Consider the following 17779-nt stretch of genomic DNA (forward strand, 5'->3'; position numbering starts at 1 on the left):
TACCAATGTCCTCTCCAGCATAGTCAGCTTATATGACTGCTCAAGACTTAAGAAAGAGTGTTCCCAGGAAAAAGGCCAATGGGCTTTTTAAAGACCTAGCCTTTAGAACACAAGGCATTACTTCTGCCATATATATTGTTTGAAGTAGTTACAAGCCCACCTAGATTCAAGGGAGGGGTCATGAGAGATGTATCAAAAAATTTGCAACTGGGTTTGAAAACCACCATGGGTGGTAATGAGAAGGTTTTAAGATGGGAACACTTTAACCAGATTTGCATTTTAATTAGATCCACCTGGCTGGAATGAGAATGGATGTGGCGAGACCATTTGAGAGAAAGAAATGGTAGTAGTGGAGATGTGAATGGATACAGAGGTGTGAATGGATTCAGGAGATATTTAAGAGCTAAAATCTATGGGATATAAATCAATAACTGTAACACTACCATTTGGCTTATAACATATATGAATGTAATATACTGACAGTAGCACAAAGGAGGAGGACAGAAATGAAGTTAGGATGGAATAAAGTTTCTACATTTTATTGAAATTAAGTTAGAATTAACATGAAGTGGATTGTGGTATAAATTAAGATGCATATTGTAATCCACAGAGCAACCAGCCACTAAGAAAATCACAAAAATTTTTAAAAAATCAACACTTGAATTAAAATGGTACACTATAGAATTTTATTTTTAAAAATAGTAAAGAAAGAAGAACAAAAGAGACATGGGACATATAGAAAATAAATAACAAAGTGGAAAACATAACTTCCACCATATCAGTTACATGCAGTGTGAATGGATTAAACACTCCAAATATAGAGATTACACAACAAACAAAAATCCAGGACAAGATGACTTCACTGGTAAATTCCAAAAAGCATTTGAAGAATACCAATCCTTCTCAAACTCTTCCAAAAAAATAGAAGAGGAGGGAACATTTCCAAACACATTTTACAAGACCAACATTACCCTGTTACCAAAACCAGAAAAGAATGCCACAAGAAAAAAAAATTACAAGCCAATAACCCTGTTGATGAACATAGATGCAAAAATCCTCAACAAAATATTAGCAAACTGAATTTAGCAATACATTAAAAGGATCATATACAATCATCAAGTGGAATTTATTCCAAGGATGCAGCATGGTTCAACATCTGCCAGTCAATCAGTGTGATTCATCACATTAACAAAATGAAGAATAAAAAATGATATGATCATCTCAATAGATGCAGAAAAAGCATTTGAAATTTTTCAACATCCATTTATGATAAAATCTCTCAACACACTTGTTATAGAGGGAATGTACCTCAACATGATAAAGGCCATATATAACAAACCTACAGCTTACATCATACTCAGTGGTGAAAAGCTTAGAGCTTTTTCTCTAAGATCAGGAATAAGACAAGGATGCCCACTCTCACCAGTTTTATTCAAAATAACATTGAAAGTCCTAACCAGAGCAATTAGGGGGGAAAAGAAAGCATCCTAATCAGAAAGAAAGAAGTAAAACTGTCACTATTTGCAGATGACATGATATTACATATAGAAAACCCTAAAGATTCCACAAAAAACTTAGAACTAATAAACAAATTCAGTAAAGTTCCAGAACACAAAATCATTAAACAGTTGACCCTCTGTCCATATCCTTTGGTTCTGCATCTGTGGATTCAACCAACTGCAGACTGAAAACGTTCAGAAAAAAATTCCAGAAATTTTCAAAAAGCAAAACGCAAATTTGCTGCATGCCAGCAACTATTTACATAACATTTACATTGTATTAGGTATTATAAGTAATCTAGAAATTATTTAAAGTATACAGGAGAAAGTGTGTAGGTTATATGCAAATACTGTGCCATTTTATATAAGGGACTTCAGCATCCGTGGATTTGGTATCTGTAGGGGTCCTGGAACCAGATGCCTGAGGATACCAAGGGATAATTGTACAAAAATCAGTTGCATTTCTATAGACCAATAACAAATTATCAGAAAGAGAAATTAGAGAAGCAATCCCATTTACAACTGCATCAAAAAGAATAAAATACCTAGGAATAAATTTAACCAAAGAGGTGAAAGACCTGTACACTGAAAACTATAAGCCATTGATGAAAGAAATTGAAAAAGACACAAATATATGGAAAGATATTCCATGCTCATGGATTGGAAGAATTAATATTGCCAAAATGTCCATACTACACAAAGCAACCTATAGATTCAATGCAATCCTGATCAATGTTCCAATGGCATTTTCCACAATAATAGAACAATCCTAAAATTTGTATGGAACCACAGAAGACCCTGAGCAGCCAAAGCAATCTTGAGAAAGGACAAAGCTAGGGCATCACATTCCCTGATTTCAAACTATATACAAAGATATTAGAATCAAAATAGTATGATATTGGCATTAAAACAGACACACAGACCAATGGAACAGAATAAAGAGCCCAGAAATAAACTCACACAATTAATTTACAGCAAAGGAGCCAAGAATATACAATTGGAAATGGACCGTTCTTCAATAAGTGGGAAAACTGAACAGCCATATATATGTGTGTGTGTATACACACACACACACACACACACACACAATAGAATGTTATTCAGCCATTAAAAAAGGTAATCTTGCCATTTGTAACATGACTGAGGCACATGTATGCTAAGTGAATAAATCAGACAGAAAAACAAATACTGTATGATCTCGCTTATATGTGGAATCTAAAAAGCTAAAAAAGAAAAATCAATCTCATAAATAAGAGAACAGAGAGAAAGATTGGTGGTTTTCAGAGGTGGGGGTGGCAAAAATGGGTGAGGGTGGTCAAAGGTACAAACACCGGTCATAAAATAAGTAAGTCATGGGGATGTAAGGTACAGCATGGTGACAATTGTTAATAATACTTTGTTGTCTATTTGAAAGTTGCTGAGAGTGAATCTTAAAAGTTCTCATCACAAGAGGGCTTCCCTGGTGGCGCAGTGGTTGAAAATCCGCCTGCCAGAGCGGGGTACATGGGTTCGAGCCCTGGTCCGGGAGGATCCCACATGCTGCGGAGCGGCTGGGCCCGCACGCCACAACTGCTGAGCCTGTGCTCTAGAGCCCGGGGGCCACAGCTGCTGAGCCCACGTGCCCCAACTATTGAAGCCCGAGCATCTAGAGCCTGTGCTCTGCAACAGGAGAAGCCACCACAATGAGAAGCCTATGCACCGCCACGAAGAGTAGCCCACACTTGCCCCAACTAGAGAAAGCCCGCATGCAGCAACGAGGACCCAACACAGCCAAAAATAGAAAATAAATTTATAAAAAAAAAAAAAAAAAAAAAGTTCTCATCACAAGAAAAAAATTACTGCGTGGTGATGGATGTTAAGTAGGTGATCATTTCACAATAAACACACACATATTAAAGATTACAGTCACTCTGGAAAACAGTTTGGCATTTTCTTATAAAACTGAACATCCAATTACCATATGATGCAGCAACTGCACTCTTGGACATTTATCCCAGAGAAATGAGAACTTATGTTCACACAAACCCCTGTACCTGAATGTTCATAGCAGTTTTATTTGTAAGAGCCAAAACTGGAATCAATCTAAATGTCCTTCAATAAGTGAATTGTTAAACTCTATACCAGAAGCACTAGTCATAATTAAAGGGAACAAACAAAAATTCCAGTTTCTAGTTCTGCATATAAGGAGCTCCATCCTAATAACAAGTAAAAAGCTGGAGACTGAAAACTCAAAAGCTATTCTTGGGTCCATAAGAGATGGGAGAACAAATTGTTGCCCTCAAGATTGGAGACTCAGACAGACGAATATATGAAGTCACAGTTTATGGGAGCAGAGACTCATGAGCAGAAACTACCTTAGGAACCAGTGCTGGGGTAGGAAACACTGAATCATAATTGATGAATTGCTGGAGGCTCAGTGTGAACAACTTTGAGAGTTAAAAACTGCAGGAAGACCCAGTCTTAGGAGAGTCCCCACAATTTCATGAGATTTACCACCAGGAGCTTGACCAGGTTCTCATGGTAAATACTGGGGGAAAATCTTGTGTTTCTGGCCCAGAGAGTGGGGGGAGGGGTGGAGGAGGAACCATTTCAAAATACACCAGAACATTCTGTTCTTAACAAGACCTGCCCTTAGAAGAAAGTAGTTAACCATAGCCTAACCTTCTGGGGTATTAACAAACAGTCTGACTGATCCAGGGGGAAGGGAAATAACCCTATTCCAACTCACTCTATTTATCCTGTCCTAGCTAAGGAGGAGAAAAAGACCTGAGAAACACTTGTGAACTTCATAGCAGAAGCATAGGCTTAGAAAAAGACTGAGACCTCATCATAAGACTATAGAACTTCCCCCTACACCTTACCACTACATTATTAAAGGCCTATTTACAACAGTTCCTTTTACCCAGTATTTCACATCCAGCTATCAAGAAAAAATATTAAAGGGCATATTAAAAGGCAAAAATTAAAATTTGAAGAGAAAGAGCAAGCATTAAACCAGACATGGCAAGATGTTAGAATTATCAAACCAAGAATTTAAAATCACTATGATTAATATGGCAAGGACTGTAGTGCATAAAGTAGACAGCATGCAAGAACAGATGGGCAATGTAAGCAAAGAGATGGAAGAACTAGAAAGAAATGATAGAAGACCAAAAACACTGTAACAGCAACAAAGAATGCCTTTGATAGGCTTATTAGTAGACTGGACATGGCTGGAAAAGAATCTTTGAGCTTGATAACATCTCAATCAGAAACATATAAAACAAAAATCAAAGAGAATAAAGACTGATGGGGGGAGAACAAAATATCCAAGGACAATGGAACAACAAAAGAAGTTGCAACATACATGTGGTGGAAATACTAGGAGAAGAAAGAAGAAAGAAAGAAAGAAAGAAAGAAAGAAAGAAAGAAAGAGAGCAAGGGAAGGAGAGAGGGAGGAAGGAAGGAAGAAGAAGAAATATTTGAAAAAATAATGACTAAGTATTTCCCCAAATTAATGTCAGGCACAAAACTACAGATCCAGGAAGTTCAGAGAACACCAGGATAAATTCTAAAAACATTACACCCAGACATATCTTCAAACTAGAAAATCAAAGATAAAGAAAAAATCCTGAAGAAGCCAGAGGAAATATAACACACCCCTATAGAAGAGCAAAGATAAGAATTACATATCATGAAAGAAAGAAGGGAGTGGAGTGAAATATTTACAGTGTTGAACCAACCCAGAATTCTGTACTCTGAAGTTATCCTTCAAAAGTGAAGGAGAAATAAAGACTTTCTCAGACAAACAAAAATTGAGAAAATTTGTTGCGAGTAGACCTACGTTGCAAGAAATATTAAAAGAAGTTCTCTAGAGAGAATGAAATTAAGTCAGAAGCTCAGATCTACACAAAGAAAGAAAGTGTTGAAGAAGAAATGTGAAGGTAAAATTAAATTTTTCATTTTTCTTATTCTTAATTGATCTGATAGACAAAAGTTTTTTCAAAATAATAATACCAACACAATGTATTTGATTATGTATGATTATATATCTTATGTAATGTATAAACATACATAATGCTCATGTATATATGCTTATATATAAATGAAATGAATGGCAGCAATGATAAAAGGGACATGAGGGAAGAATTAGGATTATTGCTTTTATTACAAGGTACATGTGAAGTGGTGTAGTGTTATTTGAAAGTGGACCTGGATTAATTGTAAATGTATACTGCAAATTCCAGGGCAACCAGTAAACAAACAAACAAAAAAGTAATTCTTTAAAAAGTGTAACTCACATACTAAAGAGAGAAAATAGAATCATATGAAATAAACTGTGAATGGAAGAAGAATAGTATAAGACAAAAATACAAACAAAGAATGAGGGTGACAAAAAACAGTAACAAATATGGTAGATATTAATCTGATTATATCAATAATCACTTTAAATGTCAATGGTCTAAATGCACCAATTAAAACACAGAGATTGTCAGAGTGGATCAAAAAATAAGACCTAACTATATGGTGTTTATTTAAAGAAACCTACTTTAAATGTAAAGACACATGTAGATTAAAAGTAAATAGATGGAGAAAATGATAACAAAAGAAAGAGTAATCAAAAGAAAGCAGGAATAGCTATATGAATCTCAGAGCAAGGAAAGTTAACAGGAATTTTAAAAAATCATTTTGTAATGATAAAGGTATCCATTCTCCAAGAAGACATGCAACTTTTAATGTGTATGGACCTTACAACAGAGGCTTAAAGTACATGAAGCAGAAATTGATAGAACTGCAAGGAGAAATAGATGAATCTACTATCATAGTTGGAGACTTCAACATTCCTCTTACAGAAATGGACTAATCCAGCAGGCAGAAAATCAGTAAGGATATTGCTGAACTCAACAGTACCATGAATCAACTAGTTGACACTTGTAAACTACTTCAACAACAGCAGAATTCACATTCTTCTCAAATTCATGTGGAACATTCACCAATATAACCACATTCTGGGCCATAAAGTACATCTTAAAAAATTTAAAAGAATAGAAATTGTACAGTGTCTGCTCTCAGAACACAATGGATTAAACTAGAAGTCAATAACAGAAATATAACTGGAAAATCACCAAATACATGGAGATTAAACAACACAGTTCTAAATACATGAGTCAAGGAAGAAATCTAAAGAAAAAAATTTTAAATATTTGGATGGAACTAAATAAAAATGAAAACAGAACTCATCAAATATGTGGAATGCAGTGAAAGTAGTGCTTAAAAGGAAATTTATAGCATTGAATGCATAGAACAGAAAAGAAAAAAAGATCTAGAAAGCAATTTTTATTTTATTCATTTTTTTCTTCTTTTATTGAGATATATTGACATACAGCAATGTATAAATTTAAGGTATACAGCATAATGATTTGATTTGCATACATCATGAAGTGATTATTCCAAGTTTAGTTAACATTTATCATATAAGTACAAGTTAAAGAACTAGAACAAAAGAAAGCTCTAAAATCAATAACTTATCAGTTTAGGAAATAGAAAAAGAAGAGCAAATGAAATCTAAAGTAAAGAGAAGAAAAGAAATAATGAACAGAACAGAAATCAGTGAAATAAAATAAACAAGTCCCAGTAGAGAAAATCAATGAAACAAAAAGCTGGTTCTTTGGAAAGATCAATAAAATCAATAAACCTCTAGCCAGGCTAAGGAAAAAAAAGAGAGAGAGAAGATACGAATTACTAATATCAGGAATGAAAAAGGAGACATTACTATGGATCCCAAGGACTTTAAAAGAACATTACGAACAACTATGTACCAATTCCTTGAAAGACCCAGTCTTCCAAATCTCACACAAGAAGAAATAAACAATCTGATTAGGCCTATATCTATTAAAGAAATTGAATAAATAATAACATTCCAAAAAAACCACCAGACTTAACTGGTGTATTCTAACAAACATTTAAAGAAGAAATTGTACCAATTCTCTACAATCCTTTTCAGAAGATGGAAGCAAAGGGAATACTTCCTAACTCATTCTATGAGGCCAGCATTACCCCAATACCAAAAGCAGACTAAGACATTACAAGCAAGGAAAACTAAACACTAATATCTTTCATGAACATAGATGCAATATTTCTCAACAAAATAATAACATATCAAATACAACAATGTATTTTAAAAATATACACGGGACCAAATGGGATTTATACCATACATGTAAGGTTGTTTCAACATGCAAAAATAAATTCATGAAACCGTCACATCAGCTGGCTATAGAAGAAAAATTCTATGATCATATCATTTTGGACCTACACCAGGATTCTAAACTTAACTTAGAACTTTTCTTTGGACTCAGGATCTTGGATATGGATTTAGACCTGACCTGGACATTGGAACTAGAATTTGAAAAGGGACCTACTCTTAGATCCAGATCTTGAACCTCAAAACTTGAGGTTCAGCTAACCCTAGCTCTATCCCTTGTCCTAGCCCTAGCAATAACCCTAATATTAACCTTAACTCTAACATTGGCATTAATCCTAGCCTTAGCTTTAGCCTCAGATCTAATCTTAACCATAATCATAGCTTTAACTTCAACCACAAACCTAACTCTAAGCCTAAGTCTAGCCCTAAGACTAATTGTAAATATGTCACAATAAGCTGGTTAGAACTCAATGTGTGAGAAGGGACAAATTTTCCTTAAAAAAGAATTCCAAATAATGGGTGGATATTCCTTCCTCTAGGAGACAGAATTTAATTCCCTTCCCCTTATGTGTGGGCTAGACTTAGTGACTCACTTCCAGAGAGTATGGAAAGAGGAAAACAGCAACTTTACAGTGGAGAAACTTGGTTGGAGAAAGCTTAACAAAATGATCAAAGTTAACATCACAAGCAATGTCATGTTGTTATCATGTATTCCTCATATATGATTAAAAGGGGACTATACTTCTGTGAAATTCTTTCCCAAAGCCCATAACTCAAGTATAATTATAATAAAGTACCATACGAACCCACATTTAGGGACATTCTACAAAATACTTCATTAGTACTCTTCAAAGTGGAGTCTAAAGATCATGAGAAAAAAAGGAAAGACTGGAAAACTGTTACAGATCAGAGGAGATTAAAGAAATATGATGACTAAATACAATGTGGTGTACTGGATAGGATCCTGGAACAGAAAAAGGACATTAGTGGGAAAAGTGTGAAATCTGAATAAAATCTATACTTTACTTAACAATATTGCACCAATGTTAATTTCATAGTTTTGATAAATGTACCATAGTTATGAAAGATGTTAACACTAGGGGTAACTGGGTAAAGGGAATACTCTGTACTATCTGTGCAACTTTTCTATGAATCTAAAATTATTCCCAAGAAATGTTAAGGGAATTATTAAGCTTTTATACCTATTAATTAATAACTGTATTAGAGAGTAATTACAGAGATCAAATTGGTGAATAATAGCTCTTCCTTATAGATAAAATCCAAAACTAGAAACAATGATTGAATTACAAATTCACTGCTTTATAACTAATGGAATAGCGAGTTCAAGCAATATCATTACTAGAAAGTTTGTTCGGGATCTGGATATTTGATTTGCTGGTCAAAAATGGGGAAATGCACTTTTACAATGAAGAAATCAGGCAGTAACTCCACCTGTGTCCAATAATCTTAACATCAATATTGGTAACATAATCAGCGTTTGCATTTTGTGATGCAATATAAAGTTCACAGAATCCCTCTAGTGCATTTTATTTTAATGTTTAACTTCAATCTAAGCAAGAAGGCATCATTGAGGGCAGGGCACTGTTTTAGATTAAATGAGACTGAAGATGTGTACCAAATAAATGGAATGTATTACATATACCTATATTAGATTCTTGTTTGAACAACAAGAAATAACTGTCAATAACATTCTTGGGACATTCATGGGGCATTGTAGACCAGATATTATATGACACTGGGGAATTATTATTAATTTTCTTGGGTGAATTACTGGTATGGTGGTTTATAGGAAAATTTCCCTATTCCTGTTTAGGGATGAGGCATGATATTAACCCCTCCACCCCAAAACACACACAAAGCTATATATAGAAAGAAATGGGAGGGTAATAAATAAACAGCAAATTTTTGACAAAGTTTATCTAAGTCAGTGTTTCTTAACCTCAGCACTACTGACATTTTGGGCAGGATAATTCTTTGCCTAGGGGGTTGCCCTGTGCACTGCACAATATTTAGCAGCCTCTCTGGGCTCTACCCACTAGATGCCAGGAGCACCCAACACAGTTGTGACAATAAAAAGTGTTTCCAGATCACCAAACGTTCCCTGAAGGCAAAATTGCCCTGGTTGAGAACCACTGATTTAGATGGAGATTACTTAGGAATATTTTGCCATGTTTTTGAAACCTCTACAAATAAATGTTTACAAAAATTCATTCTTTGTCTCATTACTTTCTTTTAGTTCCCTTCCTATTCTTTTCTATATTTTCCTTAAGTTCTTTGGTAGCCTAAATAATGGCCTCCAAAGACCTCCATGTCCTAATCTCTAGAAGTAGTGAATGTTATATGACAAAAGGGATTTTTCAGATGTGATTATATTAAGGAACTTGAGGGAGATTATACTTGAACTTCCAGGTGGACCCTAAATGTAATCACAAGTATAATTATAAGAGGGAGGCAGAATGATATTTGGTTACACAATGATGTGATGACAGAAGGAAGAAGTTGGAATGAAGCAGGACACTGGAGTGATACAAGGAAAGGACCACTAGCTAAGAAAAATAGGTGACCTCTAAAAGCTGGAAAAGGCAAGAAAATGGATTCTTCCCTGAGGTCTTCAACACCTTGATTTTAGACCTCTCAAAGTGTAAGGGAATAAATTTCTGTTGTTTTAAACCACAAAGTTTGTGGTAATTTGTTATAGTGGCAATAGAGAACTAATATGGTCCCCCAAACCAGGAGACATTGGGACAAAAGAGGCAATGGTGGAACCAAGAGTCAATGAGGCTGAGGTGTCAGGGGTTGAGGATCAACCAGGTCTGAGGAGGACATGTTGGATCCAGAGACTCCAGAGGTCCCCAAGCTGAGAAAGCAGGGTAGTGGTAAGGCTGGGGGTTGAGGGAACTATTTTCAGGGCTGTGGCAGGGAAAGTACAAAATGAGTCTGGATATTTCATGTGTGACAAAAAGTAAATAAATGCTCAAATAATGATGAAGACAACTAAAAAGAATGCAGAAGCCAGCTCAATATGGGGTTAACTGGCCAAAATATAGGAAAAAATTATTGTAAAAATAAATAAATGATAGTAATAGATTACAGACATTAAATCTAATAGGAATCCATGAGTCTATACTGATAAAAATAGATGGATAGATAAATAGGCAGAAAGGGAAATTTCATTGTTATAGTAGAATGATAACCAATAAAGAGAAGAAATGATGGTACTAGAAGATCACCATTTGGCAACCATCTTAGGAGTGATTTATTCAAGTACTCTGTGTCTTTGTATCTCAAGTGAGTCTCTTGTAGATAGCATATAGCTGGATCAGGTGTCTTCATCAATTCTGCCAGTCTCTGGCTTTTGATTGGAAAGTTTAAACAATTCACATTTAAATTAATTACTGTTAAAGAGGGGCTTATTTCTGTCATATTGCCCCTTGTTTTCTATATGCCTTATAACCTTGGTCTCTCATTTCCTGCATTACTATTTTCCTTTGTGTTTAGTCTATTTTTTAATTTTATTTATTTATTTTTATTTTTAATTGATTGATTTACAATGTTGTGTTTGTTACAGGTATACAGCAAAGTGAATCAGTAATATTCTTTTTCCTTATAATTTAGTTCAAAATACTGAGTATAGTTCCCTAGTCTATATTTTGTAGTGGAGTATTTAAATTTCTTTCTCATTTCCTTTTGTATATATTATTTTAAAAAGTTTTTTTGTTGAAGTATAGCTGATTTACAATGTTGTGCCAATCTCTGCTGTGCAGCAAAGTGACTCAATTATACACATACAGACATTCTTTCTTTATATTCTTTTCCATTATACTTTATCACAGGATATTGAATATAGCTCCCTGTTCTATACATTAAGACCTTGTTGTTTATGCATTCAAAATATAATAGTTTGCATCTACCAACCCCAAACTCCCAGCCCATCCCTCTCCCTCCCACCCTCCCCATTGGCAACCACAAGTCTGTTCTCTATGTCTATGTGTCTGTTTCTGTTTTGTAGATAGGTTCATTTGTGCCATATTTTAGATTCCACATATAAGTGATATCATATGGTATTTATCTTTCTCTTTCTGACTTACTTCACTTAGTATGATAATCTCTAGTTGCATCCATGTTGCTGTGAATGGCATTATTTCATTATTTTTTATGGCTGAATAGTATTCCATTGTATATATGTACTACATCTTCTTTATCCATTCATCTGTCAGTGGACATTTAGGTTGTTTCCATGTTTTGGCTGTTGTGAACAGTGCTGCTATGACCACAGGGGTGTGTGTATCTTTTTGAAATATAGTTTTGTCTGGGTGTATTCCAAGGAGTGGGATTGCTGGCTTATATGGTAATTCTATTTTTAATTTTCTAAGGAACATCCATACTGTTTTCCATAGTGGCAGTACAAACTTGCATTCCCACCAACAGTGTAGGAGTGTTCCCTTTTCTTCACACTCTCTCCAGCATTTGTTATTTGTAGACTTTTTAAATGATGGCCATTCTGACTGGTATGAGGTGGTACCTCATTGTAGTTTTGATTTGCATTTCTCTAATAACTAGTGATGTTGAGCATCTTTTCATGTGCCTACTGGCCATCTGTATGTCTTCTTTGGAGAAATGTCTATTAAGGTCTTCTACCCATTTTTTGATTGGGTTGTTTGTTTTTTGTTGTTGAGTTGTATGAGCTGTTTGTATATTTTGGAGATTAAGCCCTTGTCTGTCGCATAACTGGCAAATATTTTCTCCCATTCTATATGTTGTCTTTTCATTTGTTTTGTTTTGTTTTATTTTGTTTATGGTTTCCTTTGCTGTGCAAAAGCTTGTAAGTTTGATTACGTTCCATTTGTTTGTTTGTTTGGTTTTTTATTTCTATTGCCTTGGGAGACTGACTTAAGAAAACATTGGTACGATTTAAGTCAGAGAATGTTGAGCCTATGCTCTCTTCTAGGAGTTTTATGGTGTCATGTCTTATGTTTAAGTCTTTAAGCCATTTTGAGTTAATTTTTGTGCATGGTGTGAGGGTGTGTTCTAACTTCATTGATTTATATGCAGCTGTCCACTTTCCCAGCACCATTTGCTGAAGAGACTGTCTTTTTCCCATTTTATATTCTTGCCTCCTTTGTGGAATATTAATTGACCATAGGTGTGTGGGTTTATTTCTGGGCTCTTATTCTGTTCCATCAATCCATATGCCTGTTTTTGTACCAATACCACACTGTTTTGATTACTGTAGCTTTGTAGTATTGTCTGAAGTCTGGGAGAGTTATGCCTCCTGCTTTATTTTTTTCCTTCAGGATTGCTCTAGCAATTCTGGGTCTTTTATGGTTCCACATAAATTTTTGGATTATTTGTTCTAGTTCTGTGCGAAAATGTCATGGGTAATTTGATAGGGATCACTTTAAATCTGTAGATTCCTTTGGGTAGTATTGCCATTTTAATGATATTAATTCTTCCAATCCAAGAGCATAGGATATCTTTCCATTTCTTTGAATCCTCTTTTATTTCCTTTATTAATGTTTTATAGTTCTCAGCATATAAGTCTTTCACTTCCTTGGTCAGGTTTATTCCTATGTTTCTTTTCTTTTTTTTCTTTTTTTGGTGCAATTTTAAAAGGTATTTTTTACATTCCCTTTCTGGTATTTCATTGTTAGTGTAAAGGAATGCAACCTGTTTCTAAATGTTAATCTTGTTTCCTGCTACTTTGTTGAATTCATTTATGAGATCTAGTAGTTTTTTGTGTAGAGTGCTTAGGGTTTTCTATATATAGTATCATGTCATCTGCATATAGTGACAATTTTACCTCTTTCCTTTCAATTTGGATACGCTTTATTTTTTTCTTGTCTGATTGCTGTGTCTAGGACTTCCAATACTATGTTGAAGAGAAGTGGTGAGAGTGGATATCCTTGTCTTGTTCCATATTTTAGTTGGATGGCTTTCAGCTTTTCACCATTGAGTATTATATTGGCTGTGGGTTTGTCATAAATGGCTTTTATTATGTTGAGATATGTTCCCTCTATTCCCACTTTGGTAAGAGTTTATATCATGAATGGATGTTGAATTTGGTCAAATGCTTTTACATTGATTGATTTTCTTATATTGAACCATCCTGGGATGAATCCCACTTGGTCATGGTGCATGATCTTTTTATGTGTTGTTGGAATCAGTTTGCTAATATTTTGTTGAGAATTTTTGCATCTATATTCATCAAAGATATTGGCCTGCAATTTTCTTTTGTGGTGGTGTCTTTGGTTTTGGTATCAGTGTGATGGTGGCTTCATAGAATGTCTTTGGAAGTGTTCCCCCCTCTTCAATCTTTTGGAAGAGTTTGAGAAGAATCGGTATATATTCTTCTTTGTATGTTTGGTAGAGTTTGCCTGTGAAGCCATCTGGTCCTGGACTTTTGTTTGTAGGAAGTTTTTTTTTTATTATTACGGATTCTATTTCACTTCTAGTGATCGATTTGTTCAAATTATCTATTTCTTCTTTTTTAATTTAATTTATTTTTTGTACAGCAAGTTCTTATTAGTTATCTATTTTATACATATTAGTGTATATATGCCAACCCCAGTCTCCCAATTCATCCCACCACCACCACCATCCCCCAACTTTCCCCCATTTGTGTCCATACATTTGTTCTCTACATCTGTGTATCTATTTCTGCCTTGTAAACTGGTTCATCTGTACCATTTCTCTAGATTCCACATACATGCATTAATATACAATATTGTTTTTCTCTTTTTGACATACTTCACTCTGTATGACAGTCTCTAGGTCCATCCACATCTCTAAAAATGACCAAATTTCATTCCTTTTTATGGCTGAGTAATACTCCATTGTATATATGTACCACATCTTCTTTATCCACTTGTCTGTCCATGGGCATTTTGGTTGCTTCCATGATCTGGTTATTGTAAATAGTGCTGAAATGAACACTATGGTGCATGTGTCTTTTTGAATTATGGTTTTCTATCTATTTTTCCTTGATTCAATTTTGGAGGTCTGTATGTTTCTAGAAAGTTGTCCATTTCTTCTAGGTTGTCAAATTTGTTGGCATATAATTGTTCATATTATTGTCGTATGGTTTTTTGTATTTATGCAGTATCAGTTGATATTTCTCCTTTTTCATGTCTTATTTTTTTTATTTGGGTTGTCTCTTTTTTCTTCTTGGTGAGCCTGGCCAGAAGTTTGTCAATTTTGTTTACCCTTTCTGTTCTTGGGTTTTTAATTCTTTTTCTATTGTTTTATTTAATCTCTATTTTATTTATTTCCTCCCTGATCTTAATTATTTCCTTCCCTCTACTGACTTTAGGTTTTGTTTGTTCTTCTTTTTCTAATACTTTTAGGTGGTATATTAGGTTGTTTACTTGAGATTTTTCTTGTTTTTTGATGAAGGCCTGTATCGTTATGAATTTCCCTCTAAGAACTGCTTTTGCTGCATCCCATAGATTTGGTATGGTTGTGTTTTTATTGTTGTTTGTCTCAAGGTATTTTTAATTTCCTTTTTGATTTCCTCATTGACCCATTGATTTTTTAGTAGCATGTTATTTAGTCTCCATATAATTTTTTTTCTCATTTCTTTTCCTGTGGTTGATTTCTAGTTTCATGCCATTGTGGTCAAAGAAGATGCTTGAAATATTTAGGGTGGCCAAAAAGTTCGTTTTGGTTTCTTCCTTCTGAGAGACAATTACTAGCTTGCTCTTGGACATTACTTGAAACTGACCCTATTACTGACAGACATAAAATAATTTTGAAAACTGAAATATTCCTATTATCTTGGGTGATGGATGGCAGTGCTCCCAAAGAGTTCTGTACTAAAATGGAAATAGGTTGTACAAGAACATGCTATTAAGGGAATGCAAAGAGGTCTTCCTTATATTTACAAGAAGATAGCCTCTTTTCCCTAGGACCAAACTTGGAATCACTAGAGGAGCTTCCAGATCCTTATGTCAACTGGACAGTACCCTATAAACAGCTCTCTATAGACTAACAACTGCTTGATTTATGAATGTGAGTTCCAAAGTTAATGGATGACACCCTGCTTGGAAAGCTATAACAGTAGGACTGACTGATGGAAAAACTCTGATTGAAAAATGTAAAAACAAATCAGCTCAGTGGGCTGAATTGTGTGCTAGTCTCCCTTAGTTTGGGTTTTTACCAACTCATGGGTGGTGGCTAATGGTATGACTGTATAGTTAAGACAGATGTGCAATAGAAAATTGGGCTATTAAAGGGATGCCTATATGGGTCATGGCATTATGGAAATTACTTAGGAGGATTTAAGAGGTGCATTAAAATGACCTGTCAAAACCCATCAGAAGAATCTTTACAGGATCAGAAAGTGATTGGAACTCTCAAATAGATATCCTGGTGAGCTCACCTGAGGTGGCCCACCTGAATGCATGAAATAAAGGGACATGGGGGAACAGCAGCAGTGCAGAGATGGCTATAGAGCAGATTCCCTGGAGGCAGGCCCCACACATAGCAGGAAAGCATACTACATTGGACTGATGCCAGTAGCCCTGGGTGTCTATGACTATACAACTCTTCCCTACAACACCTCAACTTTTCTTGTTCCTATCTGATACAGCGACTCTGGAGCCAGGGCTGCAACTGTGGGTGCTGGAAGCAGGGATGATTCCTAAGCAAGAATATAACTATACCTTTATACTTTTATTTCAGTATTCCTAAGGGCCTGATTGAGTGGATTGTGCCTTCACTCTATCTGGCAAAATTGGGGCTTACCATGGGGTGCACAGATCCTGGTAGACTGATCATTGTGTAACTATAAATCTTACTGATCAAATGTTCAGAAAAGTTCCTGGTTATTGTGGACAAAGCATATCAGTGGCATACCTGACGTGCCAGTTTGTTGGGCACAAATGCATATCACCCTTGAGTTTGTGCAGGGAAATGATTAAATAGAATAGAAAATTACAATGTGTTTCTGCTTAAATTAAAACCATAGCCATTACATGATGGGTCTGAAGTTCCCTGATGAAAGCCCCACCCTAAGACAAGGAAGGCTGTGGGAGGCTTTATGGCATACCCAAACTAAATTACATTTAGGTATGACTACCACTCTTGTAACCCTAGTATGGAAGATGTAACCTGTTTTGGTACAAAACATATATCCTAACCACACTCAAGGAAGGATCCTCCCCAGAGCCTACAGAGAAAGAACTGTCTTGCTGATACCTTGATTTCAGATTTCTAGCCTCCAGATGATAAGAAAATAAATTTCTGTTGTTTTTAAGCTACCTGGTTTGTGGCAGGTTGTTATGGAAGCCCTAGGAAACAGAGTCAGGAAAACTCAACAAGTAATTCTGGATAATACTAGGACCGAGTGTTGAGAAAGTGTTCATACCCTGGTCCACCAGGACTTTTGGACTATTTTAATACAGATGAAGGCTTAAAATACCACAGGGCAATGGTCCTCCATCCTAGCTACTAAGACTCAAGGGGCATACCTATGGAAATGTTATGGACCTCCAAGTATGGAAATTCTTAGGGATATTTGTAATTTACAATGATGCACTGACGGCTCTTTCCCTGAGGATAGATCAGAATAAGATATCCTGTAGTACAGTTAGCAGGGAAAGGAACTATTCTGGATACCACTTGTGTCCCTGTAAGAGGGCAGTGAGCCCTGCTATGTAACAACACACAATAGAAACCACTACACGCCTATAAATTGAAGTAGGGCAACAAGCTTCATCCCCAACTGACTTGGAACCCAGAAATAACTGAGTCACGGCTAATTGTAATGACACCTGTCCATAATATCTGGTATATGGGCATGGACCAATTTTCTTAAGGAGGTATAGCAAATACAACTGAAATTCATACTGATTTGTTCTGTAATTGAATTGTACCATAACTATACTGCAATATAGTAACACTGGCATTGTTGGTAAGATTCAACTACCATATGTTATGTGATAATACTGATATTGATGATTGAATGTATTGAAGGTTGAGTTAAATCCTCCCCATTCAGTGATCGTGTGGCTAAGAAATAACATGCAGTGTATTTGGTATATAAGTAAAGGTTCATTCCATGGTTGCTATTATTATG

The sequence above is a fragment of the Hyperoodon ampullatus genome, assembly GCF_949752795.1.
Source record: "Hyperoodon ampullatus genome assembly, chromosome: 6".
In the NCBI taxonomy this organism is placed as follows: Eukaryota; Metazoa; Chordata; class Mammalia; order Artiodactyla; family Ziphiidae; genus Hyperoodon; species Hyperoodon ampullatus.